The 18,243-nt window shown below is 40.7% G+C and overlaps 1 protein-coding gene across 9 annotated transcripts in view; it reads left to right on the top strand.

Moving 5' to 3' along the window:
* Positions 1-18,243, top strand: part of CRADD (CARD and death domain containing adaptor protein) — a 254,034-nt gene that overhangs the window by 211,331 nt on the left and 24,460 nt on the right. For all 9 annotated transcript variants that reach the window (XM_079937580.1, XM_079937587.1, XM_079937581.1 and 6 more), the window contains one exon: positions 10,092-10,184. The gene's annotated coding sequence lies outside the window, so the exon portion shown is untranslated. The remainder of the gene's footprint in view (positions 1-10,091; positions 10,185-18,243) is intronic.

Genomic DNA, 18,243 nt, shown 5'->3' with positions numbered 1-18,243 from the left:
CCCTCTTAGATTTATGTCTTTGCAAAAAAAATCCCTTCATGTCAGTTAGTGGGGATCCAGAGAAAGTACAGGAAAATATGTATGTTTGGTTTCTTATATTTGAAGTGCTTTATACTCTTCCTTCACATATATTTTACTGAGAAAATGTCCCAAGATGTTATTTGCTCTCTTAGTGGTTACTTTTTAAAAGGAAGGAAGGTAAGGAAGCTACAGCAGTAATTTTGGAGACATTTTAGAGCATTTCTTACTGAGACAGTACTTTTGAACCAATTATTGCACATATGTTGTTGAGATTGCACTGACCTTAATTCACAAAGACAAAAATGTCTATTTTAGATTGAGGGAGTGAGGTAAATTGTGAAGGTAAGTGAGGGGATGTGAAGGGAATGAGGTAAACTGAATACTCATGGTGGAGCAGCACTAAAGAATAAAGCCCTGGGCCAGGTTGAGCTGGAGATTATGTTTTACCAGTAAAGTCAGGAAGCATGCCTGGAAGGAGAATCCAAATGGTTTTTGATGGGGGGCCCAGAGACAGACATCAATGGTCTAGTTCAAAGGGCAAGGCAGAGACACAGTGTTGGAAAATTGAAATAGCTCAGAATCAAGACTGAGGACAGCAAAAGAGGGCTGGACAATCCCCCTCTTATGAAATGCCATTAGGGTGGTTTCTGTGTATGGGAAGGATTTAAAAGAATACTATCCAGTGTTGTTAAAGTTATGAAGAAGTAGGCATTCTCATATACTCTTGGAGTGTATATATGTGTATAGCCTTTATGGAGAGTACTTGGTAATTATATTGAATATATTAAAATTTAAAATGTGGATTTACTGTTACTCAGTGATTCCATCCCTAGGATAGTGATTCTATAGAAAAATTAACATACAAGGATGGATGTTCATTATATCATTGCCTGGAATAAGAAAAATTGAAACAACCAAAAAAACATTAATAGAAGATTGTTTAAATTCATGATGCTGCATACCCAGATATAACTAGTCTTCATAAGGTGCTGCATTCAAAAGAAGGTAATTTAGTATATTTCAATGAACATTGAAAGAGGTCTAATTCGTAACCCACAACTCCACTTAACAGTTTATCTCTGTTATACAGCCTTATCGTCGAATACTTGGGGCACCCATATGTCAGACAAAGGAAATCAGGTCAATTAATATATACTGACACAGAACAATATCTAAAATATGCTGTTCAATTTTTTAAATGTTATAAAATAAAATATGTAACATGAACTTATTTATGTTTAAAATATATAAAGCCTTCCAGCTTCAAGTAATGGCAAGTAGTTTGTATCAGACTAAACATCCTACTGATAATAATTATAAGCTCTGCTTATATATCTACTTCAAGCCACTGGAGAAGGACCAAAATCAGGCACAAACAGGAGGAGAGATAACTCACATTTAACTGGCTTTTCCCCTGCAGACATTCACTAGTCTGCAGAGCACAGACTTATTGGACTAAATAGTTAGAGGCCAGACTACAAGGCTGCCAGAGCAACTGGAAGTTGAAGGGAGCAGGGAAATCCCAGAAGGGTAGGAGTGATGGTTGGGAGGAGCCCTCAGATCTATGTACAAAACCTTCTCAAAAGCTTGGCTGACTCTTCAACTGCAAAGGCACAGGGCAAGTCTCCAAGGAGCAGAGCAGAAAACAACAGCTGGATGGCTGAAAGAACTGAGCAGAGACTTCAGCAGTTGCCTGGTACTGGGGAGACAGAGTTTGAAGTTAAAATCTACCAAATTAGAGGGGCTTGGTAAATATGTCTTGCATTTCTATGATATGCTGGAAGTATCATGCCTTAGATATAAGGACCATATCTCAGGACTGTGAGCTAAGGACTATGAGCCTAAGACTAAGAATAAAATTAAAATATAACTAGCCTAACAAATGGATAAACAAGCCTGCAGAAGAGTAATGTTATCCACAAGCAATTTAGCTGCCTTCTGGAGCAAAACCCCAGTACTCATCAGAGGAAGATAACAGAATTTAGATTGTCCGCAGTATGTCATTTACAGTGTCCAGTGTACAGTAACAATTACCAGACACACAAGGAAGCAGAAAAATGTGACCCATAATAAAGACACCAAAAACCAAAAACCAAATAAAAGGAGACCCACGGACAAAGCAGATGGTGAAATTAGCATGTAAAGACTTCAGGGCTTCCCTGGTGGCACAGTGGTTGAGAGTCCGCCTGCCGATGCAGGGGACACAGGTTCGTGCCCCGGTCCGGGAAGATCCCACATGCCATGGAGCGTCTGGGCCCATGAGCCATGGCCGCTGAGCCTGCGCGTCGGGAGCCTGTGCTCCGCAACGGGAGAGGCCACAGCAGTGAGAGGCCCGTGTACCGCAAAAAAAAAAAAAGACTTTAAAATTACTATTATAAATATGTTAAATAATTTATACAAAAGTGGATATAATATGTGAAGACATGGGGATTTGGGGAAAGTTATGAAAATGCTGAAAAACAAAAAGAAATATATGGAAATCGCAGAACTGAAAAATACAATATCTCAAATAAAGAATAGAATACCTGAAAAAACATTGGGTGTGATTAACATCAGTTTGGAGATGGCAGAAGGAAAGATCAGGGAACCTGAAGAAAAGTCAACAAATATCACCAAATTGAAAAGAGAAAAAAAAAAAAAAACTTGAAAAGAAATGAACAAAGCTTCACTTAACTATCGGAAAATAAGCAATCTAACATACGTGTTATTCAGAAGGAGAGGAGAGAACTAATGGGGCAAAAAGTATTTAAGGAACTTTTGGCTGAAGTTTTCCAAATTTGCTTAATAATATCAGTCCATAAGTCTAAGAAACCCAGTAAACCCCAGAGGAAAATACGTAAAAGAAATTCATATCAAGGCACATCATTGTGTTAAATGGCTGAAAAGGAAGGATAAAGAAAAATATCTCAAAAACAGCCAAATAAAAGACACAACATATACATAAGAATAAAGATAGAATGACTGAAGATTGTTCATTAGAAATAACAAATAGGGAGTTGTTGAGGCAGGACTCCCCAGACCCTCTTCTCAGCAAAACAGTAAGTCACAGGAGCTCTATTCCAGGGAGTCATGGTGGGAGGGCCAGGTCTCACTTAAGCCATTATGTCCTAGAATTCCTACTCAACAGGGTTTTTTTCATCTGAATCTTCTATATTTCTTTTCTCTCAAAATTTTTTTCTTTGATTTTTTTGCTATATGTTTAGGGAAAAATACTTTGATTTGGTCTTGCAAATCACTACTTCTCTTTTCAGTTGTATCTATTCTGTAATTCATCTCCAACACTGAGTTTTAGAATTTGTTCATCATTATTTTTAATTTTTAAGTTGTCTTTCTTTTTCTCTGATTGCTGCTTTTTCTATGGCAGCTGACTCTTGTTTAATGGATGTGATATACATTGTATCTCAGGTACTAAATAAAATATTTTCAAGGCTTCTTACATTTGCTCATTCCTCAGATGTCAGTTTGTTGCCAAAAACCTTGGCTCCCTGTTCACCAATGCTGAATAGAAATATGGAGACAGAGATCTGGAGGAAAAGAAATAGAGAGGCTTTTTTATTCCTCTGCCAGGCAAAGGGAAGACACAGCACGCTAGTGCCTCAAGAACTGTGCCCCTGTCTCCTGAGGAATGACAGGGGTCTTACAGGTGGAACTTGCAGTCCAGGGTAAGTGATAAGGATCAAAGTGGTGAAGGTCTTGCGTTCTTCTTGCAGTATTTTTAAAGTCACTGCTGGCGTCAGGCAGCCTGGTAATTGGGCCTGGCAGCCCCATAATTGAGTCCTTTTGTCTGTGGGTTATCGGCCTATGACCTTCTTTCTGAAATGCAAACAGCTACAAGGGGTGATTTGCTACAAGAAAGTGTAGGGAGAGTAAATACCAGGTGCAGGATGTAAATTACACAGAATTAGGGGGTAATAGGTGCAGAACGTAATTTACATCAAGTTAGGGGGGTGACAGGTTAACTTTGTGAAGGACAAATCTAATTACAGACACTACAGATTAGGAACAGTTAAAATACATCTAAGATTGATTAACTCTTTCAGGCCAGTTTATGTTTCTTCTCTAGCCTGTTGACTGTTCCCTTTATTTTCCCTGTTATCAGGAGAGGAACAAAACCTCAATTATATTTTTGTTGCAACAAGTTCTTTACTGGTTCAGCTTTTAGTCTTTTGAGTTTGGTTCAAAGGTCTGATGGTTCTGGATTGCTCATTTTCAGATTCTCTGGGGGCTTCTCCTCCCATTGCCAGACCCCCAGGCTGGAGAGCCTGATGCAGGGCTCAGACTTTCACTTCTGTGGGAGAACTTCTGTGGTATAATTATTTTCCAGTTTGTGGGTCGCCCACCCAGCGTGCATGGTATTTGATTTTATCACTATTGCGCCCCTCCTATTGTCTTGCCGTAACTTCTTCTTTGTCTTTGGATATAGGGTATCTTTGTGGTAGATTCCAGCATCTTTTTGTTGATGATTGTTCAGTTAGTTGTGATTTTGATGTTTCAATAAGAAGAGGTGAGGTCACATCCTTCTGCTCCACCATCTTGTCTCCCCCTGTGGGTTGTTCATTTCCATATGTACATTTATCAGTATTTGTAGCTATATCATTTCCTGAGCAATTGTTACGGTCCTCTTCCAACACCCCTTACCAGGCATGCCCCTGGAATGTGATGACTGACTGACAGATGTGTTGTGCCCCAAGGTTTATGGGCAGGGGGATGGGCCAGCAGGGTGGAGGCATTCCTCAAATAAGCAAGTAGGGAAAGTTACCCCTTGGAGCACCTCAGAGGATTTCACACCTGTTCCAAGTTGCCTTTCCTTACATAACAATTCAGTAATGTCTGGGCCATGCCCTACTGTTCTGTCTGGCCCCATCCATATTCTAGGAGGCCCCCATGGCTGGTTCTTTACTAAGAGCCTGAGGGCAAACACCATAACCAGCTCCTCAGTGTGCAACTTGGGGGACAGTGGCCTGGTAGTGCTTCAACTCCTCGGTCGATATCCCACAATACACTTCTCTCCTGCTGACCCTGAGTTTGTTTTTCTCTTAGGAAAACCAGTGTATTCATATTTAGTAGTCACTATTGAACATCCACTTTGTGCCAGGAGCTATACGAGGAAGAGAGGATACAATAATGAATAAGACAAATGATGACTTGTTCTGATGAAGTTTACAGGCTAGAGAATTATTCATCCAGCAGCCCCCTCCTTCAGCTGTGTTTCTCATCTCTCTGGTATTTCTGCCAGTCTGCTACTACTCAGAACTTCTTTAGTTTCTATTCAACTGGCATTTTCTAGGACTCAGTCTTACCTAGGACTAAGACTTTGTCTTATGTTATGTATCTCATTTCCCTAGTGTTTGGGAGGAAGGAGAAGTAGCCATCTTGGCTCAGTCCATGATCTTGAACTAACCAGCTTTTTTTTTTCTTCAAGTAGAAGAGGGATGGCAGTTGGAGTTCAGATGTACTCTCTGACCCAGGAGCAAAATAGGTAGTTGCCACACCCCGAAGGAAGGCTTTGAATACACTTTTTCTTACACTGGCTCTGGCTGTGGAACTGGTGTCTCTTTGGAGATCAGGGGGAAAAATTACAGAATTCTAGACCAATTCTAATGTTAGGGAACAAGCCTAGGATGAGGCTATGCAGCTCCCTGTTTTGCTTTCCGATTCTGCTGCTTCTAACGTTCTTCATGATCATCTTAACAACTGTGAGTTTAAGAATATGATTGAGAAAGTGCCAATTCGGGAGCATAAGAACAGAATATTTGACCCCCTCATGGTCCACCATATATTCCTGACACACACACCCATCACCACCCAAGGAACACTTCTGAAGAAGAAACTTTTGCTGACACTATTCAAATACTGCTTTACTCCCTGATGTTTGGAGACCAACCAGACAGCTGGAGTCTTCGGGTCTTCTTTGGAACCCAAAAATCTCTTTATGCCTTTCAATTGCTCCTGGAGCTTTGACAGAAAACCTTATTTTCAACTAGAGACGATATTTATTCTAGTTGACCTTTGTTGATGAGTCCCCTTTCCCCTGCTGGTTTTGGGAGATTTATTTTTGTTAGAATCAAACTGAGTGATAGGCTGCCTTCTCAGAAATAAAGACAAACACCTCACTAGGAGACTTGTTTAGCTACCCTTAGGCAAACACCAAATTGAATATTTAGCAATTTCTTTTTTTGAAGCTGGAAGGAGGGGGAGATGGTCCAAGGAAGCCAACTCCCAGTTCCAAGAAAGTAGAGACAGTATATGTGTCCTTTTCTTCAGATGATTATCATTTTTAACCAACAGCTGCATGGTCAACCTCTAATACCTCTGTGACCACATCAAGGTGACAAAGTCAACCAAACCTCCGTTGACTGTCTGCCCCAAAGCAACAGATTTTGTCTTCTGGTGATGATTTGATGAAGCATCCTTGCAGGGAGGAAGTGAAAAGGGATGCAGACAACGCTTTCTTGGCAGCAACAATATTTCTGTGGCTGGTTTCTTTTAACACAAAGGAGATCATGGCTGATAGATATGTCAGAGCTTCTTAGAGACATGTCCTATTTTATGTGTGTTTCGCAGTGCTCAAAAAAAAAAAAGTGAATTGGTCTTTTGTAGCTTCCAAGAAAATGTCCCTCTTCTTTTTGTTTGTTGCACATCTAAATCCCAGAATCATCTAGGAAAAGGGAGGGGATGAAGATTTTCAAAAGATTTGGCTTCCTCACTACCAGCGTCTTATTCCATCCCACATACCCAGACACTGGCACGTGCAGAAGAGAAGGTACTGTTTGTCTTACTGGATCTCAGTTTGGACATTTGATTTAAGTAGAGAAGCCTTGTGTCATAGACAGTATGTATTGCATAAAGTTGCCCCTGAGACTAATCATCAGAAACTGGATAAATAGAACTGTGTGTTCAGATAAAATGGCTCCTTGGGAGATTATCCCAGAGTAATATGAGAACTCTGTACCCTATACCAAAGAAGTGGGTGATTTAAAAATATATGCGTATATAGTATTTGTATATATGTATATACCTATGTGTATATATACACATATATGTATGTATGTACACACACACAGTCACTTAAGTCTGTGTACAGAAGTTTGCTTTGTTTTTGTATACACACACACATACACACACACACACACACACACACACACCCATACCTAAATTTGTATAGAGAGGTAGATATAGCATGAGTATAATATCTAGTTATACTTCTTCCTTCTGGTAACTCTTCATTTTTCTTCTTAATCATCTTTAAAATAAATTTGGCCTCTTTCTGAGTTTTTGAACCTTTCAGTACCTACATATAAATCAACTGATCAACTTCTGAAGACTGCTTTTGAGGGAAGGAGAAGGCAGGTACAGAAAGCTGGGAACAAATTTCATGGGGCCTTTGGCTCAATTCTGAGAATGCAAATTTAGGGGACAAAGAAAATGTCAGCCTGGGCTTCGTGGTTTGCCCTCCATTTTTCTGCTTCATAGAGGTCCTCTCAGTCTTTGGAATTAATATCCACCAATCTCAGGGGACTGTATAATTGAGTAAAAACAGTTACCCCCAAAGTGGCAACAGTAAGAGACTTAGAATGAATACATCTTTGGGGCCAAAATATTCAGCTTGAGTATAATTTGATAAACCCTGGGTATAATTTAAGTAGGCATATGGACACAGAAGGGAAAAAATAAAGTTCTCCAATTATGAAGAAGGGATTCACCCTATGGTACACACTAGAACTAAAATTATGAGGGTGAATTTGGAGACAAAACAGAAACCCCTACTTAAGTTCCAGAGATTTCTTTAGACTTGTCCCTTATTTCTACACACAGACTTATTCAGTGATCTTAAATGTCTATGAAATCTAGTATAGATTTCTATATTTGGCTTCTACTGAAAGAAAAATTTCAAACCTTATACTTTTGACATTTAAAATGTGAACATTATTTAGCCTTAATGAAGAAGGAAGTTCTGCCATTTGCAACAATATGGATGTACCTTGAAGACATTACACTAAGTGAGATAAGCCGGCCACAGAAGGACAAATGCTGAATTATTCCACTTACATAAGGAATCTAAAGTCAAACTTAGAGAAACAGAGAATACAATAGTGGTGTCAGAGGCTGGGAGGAGGGGGATATGGGAAGATGTTGTTCACTGGGTATAACGTTTCAGTTATGCTAGATGAATGCATTCTAGAGATCTGTTACACAACCTAGTGCATATACTTAGCAAGACTCTATCGTGCACTTCAAAATTTGTTAAGTGCACACTTAGATGGGTAGATCTTGTGTTAAGTGTTCTTACCTAGAAAAAACAAACAAGCAAAAACAACAACAAAAGCCCCAAAGGGACACAAGGAAACCTTGGGAGGTGTTGTGCTGGAAGTGTCTGTTACCTTGATTGTCATGAAGGTATCACGGGTGTGTGCATATGTCCAAACTTATCAAAGTGTACTCATTAAATATATGCAGTTCTTTGTGTATCAATTCTGTCTCTAATAAAGCTGTTAAAAATTGATACTTGAACAAAAGGAAAAAAATTAGTTACCTGTGAGGTATGATTATCAATATAAAACTAAATTTCCTTCCATTTGTTTATTCAACAAGCATTTATTGAGAGACTGCTCTGTGCCAGGCACTGCACTAGGCACTGAGGATTCAAAGACTAGTAAGAAATAGTCCGTTCCTGGCCTCATGGAGCAAGGGGAAGTCAGACAAGGCCTCATATCAGGATGATGAAGTATAATGAGGGCTGCTGGGCACTGGGGCAGTGCAGGGGCGGGGTGGGGGTGGGGCAGAAAGAGAAGAGTATGGGTTTGCTCTAGAAGGAATCACAGAGGCCTCTCCACAGGGCTTCTCAAAACATGGCAGCTGGCTTTCCCCAGAGTAAAGGATCCAAGAGACCAAGACAGAAGCCACAGAGTCTCTTACCACTAGTTCAGAAGTTACATACCATCACTCCTGCCTTATCCTCTTGGTCACACCCATCAACCCTGTACAGTGTGGGAGGGAACTGCCAAAGGGTATGAACACCAGGAATTTGGGGGCTCACGGGGGACTGTCTGGGAGACTAGCTACCTCAGTTCCTAGAAAGAGTCAAAGAAGACAGTACTGCTTTTTATTAACTGAGCCACCATCCAGTAATCCCCATTAAGGTTTTGATTAAAAGTGAATAAAAGCACATGCCTTAGGCCTTGAGGTCTAAAGAGAACCTGTTACTTCGTCCTGAATCTAAATCTTGGGATCTTAGTACCCTCTAGAAGGATGCATGGAGGAAAGATGACAAAATGACAGAGAAAATAAGGTGACTAATAACTTACCTTCTTAGGCACTTACATAGAGGAGGTGGAGAGTCAGAGAGAAGGCTGAGTCCTATTGCCCACCCAACTGTATATAACAGAAAAGAAAGAGAACCACTCCTGGGGTGGCAACCCTGCCCCCAATTACAGTTGTCCCTTTGTATCCACAAGGGATTGGTTCCAGGGCTCTGCAGATACCGAAATGCATGGATGCTCAGGTCCCTTATGTAAAATGGTGTGTGTTTGCGTATAACCTCCTATATACTTTAAATCATCTCTACTTATAATACCAAATACAATGTAAATGCTGTGTAAATAATTGCTGGCGAGTGGCAAAGTCAAGTTTTGCTTTTTGCAACTTTATAAAATTTATCTCCAAATATTTTTGGTCCACGGTTGGTTGAATCTGCAGACATGGAGCCCATGGATACAGAGGGCTGACTGTACAAGGTTCTATTTCTGGTCCCAGACACTGACCAGTCAGATGAGCAACTCCTTCTCCCTTGGGTTGGTGGCAGGGAGGCTAGGAAAAAGCAAGATGGCAGGGAGGAAGGAGTAGAAAATTCCTTTTGCCTGTACTGAAGGTATTGTCATCCCTGTTTTTCATATGAGAAAACTGAGATGTGGAAAGGTTAATTGAAGTTTAGTGAGGCCTAATTCTAAGAAACCGTGAATGAAAATCTCAACTTTTAAAATCAGCCATAGTGGTCACATCAGGTCAAAGGTACCATCGTTGCTGCTGAACTTGTGATGTACTCCAAAAATTTTTTTTGGCGTTTCTTCTAGGTTATACATTAAAATAACTGAAGACACACATTCAAGAAATAGAAACACAAGAGGGAACTTTGAATCATTTATTGCTGCCTATTCTTTGCAGAGGTAAGGAGACTGACATCTCAAGAGTTAATGGTTGGGAATGGAGGCCAGATCTTTTATACCCCAGTCTCGTGTTTTCCCGCTGTGGCACTGTGATGGGGTTCCTGAATATATGCTCCCCCTGACATTTGTTGGAATCTTCCTCTTCCCCAACTGCATGAGAGGCAGGAGAATGTGGTAGAAAGAGCACTGGTCTTAGAAGCCCCAGGTTAAGTCCCAGCTCCATCTTGTGTAAACTTGTGTGATCTGGGCACACTCTCCTCAGTTTCTTCTTCTAAACCATTGGTATAAAAATATTTGCCAACCTCTCAGGATAGTTGTAAGGATGAAAGGAGATACCAGCTGTGAAAAATCTCTGTAGACTCCAGGTACTGGGCAAAGGTAAAGAATCACTTTCGGGAAATCTAAATCTATGCAGTTTCCAACTGCCGAGCTAAGATGGCCACGCCCCCAGCTTCTTATATTTTGCTTCCTCTAGAATTTTTTGACTCTCAACTTTTGCACATTGCACCCCTTCCTCTTTGTCTGATTTTATTTCCCCTGATGGTGGTCCAGCTGAATTCTGGGCCCAGCGTCCAGAGAGGTCAGTGACTCAATTCTGGACCCAGCGTCCAGATGAGGTCATCCCTCATGTGGGATGGTTTTCCCCCTCCCCAAGGCCACGAGAATGAGCAGAGAGTGTGAGTACTGCTTTGCAGGGAAGAAAGCAAACAACCCTATCATTTAATGGGAGTCTTAAAAGTTTAACTGCTTTAGTGAGTATGGACATTGAGACTGGATGGCAACTGCTCCTACTAACAGTGGAGATTTATTAGCCCAGAAAATCATTTCAATCTGTGGAGATTCCACAGAGACCATTGTATGATCATGGGTATAATTAATAGCAGAACTGTTTGGGAAGGGCATCAACATTTATGCAGTGCCTCCCACACCCAAGGCAGAGAGTGAGGTGTGAGGTTGGTGTCGTTCTTGCTTTGCAGAGGAGAAAGATGAAGTTCAGAGAGGTTAGGTAGTTGGTCCCAAGCTTGTAAATGGTAGAGTTAAGACTTGAATCCAGGTCTTTGCACTTTCTGTAGCGCAGACACCAGGGAGAGTCTGATGCATTCTGAATCATTTACCTGTGTTTGAAAATGAGAGAAACGGTGTGGGGAGATACAGTAATTAAAATAGTTTAACCAGTTGCCCATAGTTTGGAAACTTTGGAGAAAGAGGTTAAAATGTAGATTAAACATGGAAAATAAAAACCCCACGCTTCTCCTACCTCTGGACACCAGACATGGATACACTTTTAATAACAGCTGTTTTTCAGACACTGCCATCAGGAGGAGATTTGAAAACCAGGGTCACTGATGAGTGGAGGCTACAGAAGGTCACAACAAAACACAGAGGGCCTCAAACAAGGATTTAAAGGTGTGTCAGTCTGGCAAGAAGAAATTAAGTGAAACTCAGAAAGTTCTCAAATACATAGAAAGAGACTTTGTTTCACAGCTTCTATAAACAAACCCCAAAACACGTGGACTTCTAGGAAACAGAGAAGTTATCAAATTGCCAAGGTGTTAATGGTCAGTTCTTGGTGTTGTTAGAGCACAGTCTGACTTGCACACCTGACTGAAATGTTGTCCTTAACAAGCATACGCTTTCTCGCTAGTGATTCTTAATATTTCTGCTACAAGGCAACTCATACATTTGGTAGTCTGATCACTCTGGTCAGAAAAATAAAACTTACTGAGCACATCCTAGGTGCCTGGCTATGACCTAGGTATGGAGGATACAAATGAAAACAGAATATATGCTTTCATGGAGTTTTTAGCCTGATGGGGAAAGCAGTTAAGTCAACAAGGAATTATAACCTGTGCATTATGGTAAGAGCTCGATGAAGGTAGGACAGGGTGCTTGTGGAAATGCAACAGAAGGGGAGCTACCTCAGTCTTAGAAGGTCATTGAAAGCTTCCTAGAAAAAGTGCCATCTAAGCTGAGACCCCAAGGATGAGTAGGAGTTGATGGGAGTGGATTAGTCAGGGTTCTCCTGAGAAGGAGAACCCACAGGAGGTATACAGAGATGTATATAAGAGGGGAGTTATTATAGGAATTGGCTAACACAGTTATGGAGGCCTAGAAGTCCCACAGTCTGTGCTCTGCAAGGTGGAGAACCAGGAAAGCCAGTGGTGTACTTCAGTCTGAGTCCAAAAGCCTGAGACCCAGGGGAGCCAGTGGTGGAAGTCCCAGTCTGAAGATAGATGTCCCCGCTCAAGCAGACAGCAAATTCACCCTTCCTCTATCTTTTTCTTCTCTTCAGACCTTCAACCGATTGGAAGGTACCCACCTGCATTGGTGAGGGAGATCTTTACTCAGTCTACTGAGTCAAATGATAATCTCTTCCAGAAACGCTGTCACAGACACAGCCGGAAATAATGTTTTACCACTTACTCCTTAGCCCGGTTAAGCTGGCACATAAAATTAACCATCACAGGGGGTATATATCCTCAGCAGATGGAGGAACATGTGCAAAGGGGTAGAAGTGAGAAAATAGAATGTGTTTGGGGAACTGAAAGAAATGCAGTTTGGCTGGAGTATTGAGAGTAGAGATGGCTGGAGAGATGGGCAGGGGGCTAACCTTGCCATGCAGGTTAAAGAGTTAGGATTTTCCTAAGAAAAACTGCAAACCATCAAAGGGATTTAAGCATGAGGCTAACATGATCATGCTTGTGTTCTAGAAAGATCTGTATGTGTGTGTTTCAGAAAGACCTAAATGGTGATTTGGAGCATGAGACTCAGGATGGGGGACAGACCAGAAGCAGGATAACCAATAGGTGATAATTGTAGTCATCCAGGCCAGAGACGGGCATGGTCTAGTCCAGGTCACACCATTGGAGGTGGAGAGACTGGAGAGATCCAAGAGCTTCTTGAGGAGTGAACTGAATCCACAGAAACTTGACACTGATTAAACATGAGAAGTGAAACAGGGAAGCAGTCGAGGATGGCTCCCAGGTTTCCGGGAGGTATGAATGGGATTGCCAGCTCCTGAACTAGAACACTGCTGAAGGAGCAGGTTTCAGAGAGGTGTGGGTGAGTTCCATTTTGGAAATTGCTGGGGGAGTGTGCAGGACATCCAAGTGGAGCTATTCAATACAGAGTAGGAACCATGTGTTGGAATCTCAGGACAGAAATCTGAATGAGTTTTGGATTTGGAAGTCATTGGTAAGTGGATGGCCCTTGAATCCAAGGCTGAAATCACATTGGCAAGGCTAGCTCCAGCATCCTGTCTTCAAAGAGGATCTGGAAGCTCCCACTTTTTCTTGATTTTCTTGATCAGACCATGTACATGTAATTAAAACACAATATCCATTCTTATGTCACTTTATGCTTTTGAAAGTAGTCGCCGTGTGTCCCTAGGACTGTTGGGTGAAGTACACAGAGAGAAACAACGCACATTTTATATATGTCCAAGGTCATAAAGCACCACGCACTGAGAGAGCTCAGCTCTGGTTCTGCCAGGGCTCTTTTCACTACCCTGGATAGTCGTTGAAGCCACTTGTCCTGACACTGCATAAAGAATACCCGCGGGCTTCCCTGGTGGCGCAGTGGTTGAGAGTCCGCCTGCCGATGCAGGGGACACGGCTTCGTGCCCCAGTCTGGGAAGATCCCACATGCCGCGGAGCGGCTGGGCCCTTGAGCCATGGCCTCTGAGCCTGTGCTCCGCAACGGGAGAGGCCACAACAGTGAGAGGCCCGCATGCCGCAAAAAAAAAAAAAAAAGAATACCCTCAATTCACAGCCAGCCATGACAGGACTGAAATTCATGATGACCCATAAAAGACCTAAGAGAAGCAAGGGGACAGCCTCTCTACCAGGCTCAGTGGATTTTAGCTTCTGCTGCCCTCAGCCCATCACCCTTGTCCACCCTGTGTTGACCTCAGCACAGTTTTAGACTGCCCCTGTCTGCCCACAGCAGGTCTGTGAGGAAGGTCCATGGCTCCATGGCTCCTAAGTCGCTGGATACTTGGCCATTCACCATTTGTAAGAAGTGGCCCAATGAGCACCCAAATGCTCAAAGGCAGAACCAGAGTGATGCGATAAGATGGAGAGAGATCTGGTAGGTTGGGAATGGGAGAAGGAGGACGTTTTCCTGATGATCCAGGAAATCATAGTATGTGGAGAAGAGATAAAAAGACAGTTTGGGTTTGCGGCTTTGTTTTGGTTTTGTTCCTGAGCAGCGGAATTCTCTTTCCTCAAAGAATTCTTGAACCGGACTCCAATATATCAAATGGTTTAAAAAAAAAAGGAACTGTTATGATAAAAGCGGGAGCCCTGGGACCTGAGCCAGCCTCCTGGTGGGGGTGGGGGCATCCCACCCCCTAATACTCACACAGGGCCTTTTAGGCTTCTTGGAACACTTTTGAAAAACGGTAGTTTAGTCCATGCCCCCAGGATGGTGGAAGATACAGAAGAATGAAAGATCGAGCTTTAGAGTCAAACTCCCCTGGTTTGAATCTGGTCGGGCTGCTTATTAGGTGTGTGATTTGGGACAAGTTATTTAAGAGTTCTGAGCCTCAGGTGCATTATCTGTAAAATGCGTGTGGTAAGTACAGAATTGCTGTGACAGTTAAAAGAGAAAAAATATCTAAAGTACTGAGCACTGAGCTCAGCATTTAATATATTCTCAATAATGGAAATTATTATTATTGTTGTTGTTATCAGTTGCCAAACATTTGGATTTTTACAGATTTTTCAAGCTGGAAATTTGGCTTTTTTAAAAAAACTAATTTATTTTTTATTTATTTTTGTCTGTGTTGGGTCTTCACTGCTGTGAGCGGGCTTTCTCTAGTTGCGGCGCATGGGCTTCTCATTGTGGTGGCTTCTCTTGTTGCGGAGCACAGGATCTAGGTGCTTGGGCTTCAGTAGTTGTGGTACACGGGCTTAGTTGCTCCGCAGCCTGTGGAATCTTCCCGGACCAGGACTTGAACCCGTGTCCCCTGCATTGGCAGGAGGATTCTTAACCACTGCACCACAAGGGAAGCCCGAAATTTGGCTTTTTAAAGATAGGCTAGAAATTTGGACTTTTTGGTGAGGCTCTCCCAATTTTTAAGTAATTAATTGAAAAAAAAAACAACAACAACAAAACTGAGCTAAATAAGATGACCTCCAGCAGTCCACTGGAGACCTCTGGAGTAAATAGTTAATGCATGATTATACATGGTATGTACCATATATGATTAAACATGTGTATAGATCCATGTATGGCAGAGGCTGAATTGTCCTGGAGGGGAAGGGACGGGAGGCTGAGTGGCTTGGAGGGAGGAAGAGGCCTGAAGCTGTGCCTGGGTCCATGGTGTGGGGTTGTGGCTTGCTTTAGTCGGTACAGGTTGGACCCTGCCATCCTGCTGTGGGATAGATTCATGTTTCTGGGATGAGGGAACATTTTCTTTCCTGACCTGCCATGGTGATACCAGGATTCACAAAGGAAAGGCTGATCCTCGCACTTCCCAGTTGCATTCAACTCAGGAGCTTTTGCGTGGACCCCTCTTTATTTGAAATATTGATATTTTGTTTATCATGTACTTTTTTGCATCAATTTTGATTTTTTAAAAATATTGCATTTAAAATTTTATTTTTAATGGAAACTTCTATTAAGTAGGAAGATATAATATCTTTATTTTATTTTTTATTTTTTGAGACCAGGGATAGTATTTTATTCTTCTTTTTTATACATCCATACTACTTAGCATAGAGCTATACTCTTTTTTTTTCCCAGTGCTATACAGTAGGTCCTTGTTGGTTATCTATTTTAAATACAGCAGTGTGCACAAGGACATAATATCTTTAGTCTTTAATCCATTTTGAGTTTATTTTCTTACATGGTGTGAGAAAGTGGTCCAGTTTTATTCCTTTGCATGTAGCTGTCTAGTTTTTCCAGCATCATGTATTGAAGAGGCTGTCTTCAACATTTTTTTGCCTCCTTTGTCACATATTAATTGACCATATTAGCATTGGTTTATCTCTGGAATGTCAATTCTGTTTCACTGATATATGTGTCCTTTTGGTGCCAGTACCATACTGTTTTGATTACTTTAGCCTTGAAGTGTAGTTTGAAATCATGAGCATATAACCTCCAGCTTTGTTCTTCTTTCTCAAGATTGCTTTGGCTATTCACGGTCTTTAGTGATTCCATACAAATTTTAGGATTATTAGTTTTAGTTCTGTGAAAAATGCCATTGGTAGTTTGATAGGGATTGCATTAAATCTGTAGATTGCCTTGGGTGGTATGCAATATTAATTCTTCCAATCCGTGAGCAAGGTATCTTTCCATTTGTCTGTGTCATCTTCAGTTTCTTTCATCAATGTCTTATACTTTTCAGAGTACAGGCTTTCACCTCCTTAGTTAGACTTCCTCCTATGTATCTTATTCTTTTTGACGCAGTGTAAATCAGATTGTTTTCTTAATTTCTCTTTATGATAGTTCATTATTAATGTATAGAAATGCAACAGATTTCTGTTTATTAATTTTGTATCCTGCAACTTTACTGAATTCACTTATTAGTTCTAATAGTTTTTTGATGGAGTCTTTAGTTTTCTCAATAAAGTATCATGTCATCTGCAAACAGTGACAGTTTTACTTAACTTAGATGCCTTTTATTTCTTTTTTTCTCTGATTTTGGTGGCTTGAACTTCTGATACTAGTTTGAATAAAAGTGGTGAGAGTTGGCATCTTTATCTTGTTCCTGACCTTAGAGGAAATGCTTTCAGTTTTTCACCACTGAGTATGATGTTGGCCATGGATTTGTCATATATGGTCTTTATTCTGTTAAGGTATGTTCCCTCTATATACACTTTGTGAAGAGTGTTTGTCAAAAAGCTTTTTCTGCATCTATTGAGGTGATCATATGAGTTTTATCTTTCATTTTGTTAATGTGATATATCATATTAATTGATTTGCAGACATTGAGCCATCCTTGCATCCCTGGGATAAATCCCACTTGATCATGTGGTATGATCCTTTTAAAGGAATTCTGTTTGCTAATAGTCTGTTGAGAATTTTTGCCTTCATATTAATCAGTGATATTGGCCTGTAATTTGCTCTTTTTTTTGTGGTGTCTTAGTCTGGTTTTGGATTCAGGGTGATGCTGGCCTTGCAGAATAAGTTTGGAAGCATTCCTTCCTCTTCAATTTTTTGGAATAGTTTGAGAAGGATAGGTATTAACTAATCTTTAAATGTTTGGTAGAATTTGCTTGTGAAGCCATCTCATGCTGGACTTTTGTTGGGTGTTTTTCTTTATTACTAGTTAGATTTCATTACTGGTAATTGGTCTGGTCAGCTGTTTTATTTCTTTCTGATTCAGTCTTGGAGAATTGTATGCTTCTAGGAATTTATGCATTTCTTCTTGATTGTCCAATTTGTTGGCATATAATTGTTCATAGTAATTTCTTATGATCCTCTGTATTTCTGTGATATCTGTTGTAACTTCTTTCTCAGTTCTGATTTTATTGATTGGGCCCTCTCTCTCTCTCTCTCTCTCTCTTTCTCTCTTTCTGTCTCTCTCTTTTGATAAGTCTGGCTGAGGTTTATCAATTTTGTTTATCTTTTCAAAGAACCACCTGTTAGTTTCAGTGATATTTTTTAATTATTTTTTTTAGTCTCTATTTCATTTTTTTCTGCTCTCATCTTTATTATTTCTTTCCTTCACCTAACTTAGTTTTTTTTTTTTTTCTTTTTCTAGTTCCTTTAGATGTAAGGTTAGGTTGTTTATTTGAGATTTTTTGTTTGTTTGTTTCCTGAGGTAGGCCTGTATCAATATAAACTTCTCTCTTATAACTGTTTTTGCTGCGTCCCATAGATTTTACAATGAGTTTCCATTTTCATTGTCTCAAGGTATTTTTTATTTCCCTGAGTTCTTCAGTGAGCCATTGGTTTTTTAGTATAGTTTAGACTCCATGTGTTTATGTTTTTTCCAGTTTTTATCTGGTAGTTAATTTCTAGTCTCATACCATTGTGGTCAGAAAAGATGATATGATTTTCAGCCTTCTTAAATTTATGGAGCCTTGTTTTGTGACCTAGCATGTGACCT

Source organism: Stenella coeruleoalba (genome assembly GCF_951394435.1).
Source record: "Stenella coeruleoalba genome assembly, chromosome: 11".
Classification (NCBI taxonomy): Eukaryota; Metazoa; Chordata; class Mammalia; order Artiodactyla; family Delphinidae; genus Stenella; species Stenella coeruleoalba.
The sequence above is the reverse complement of the archived record's forward strand: the minus strand, read 5'-3'. Positions and strand labels throughout refer to the sequence as shown.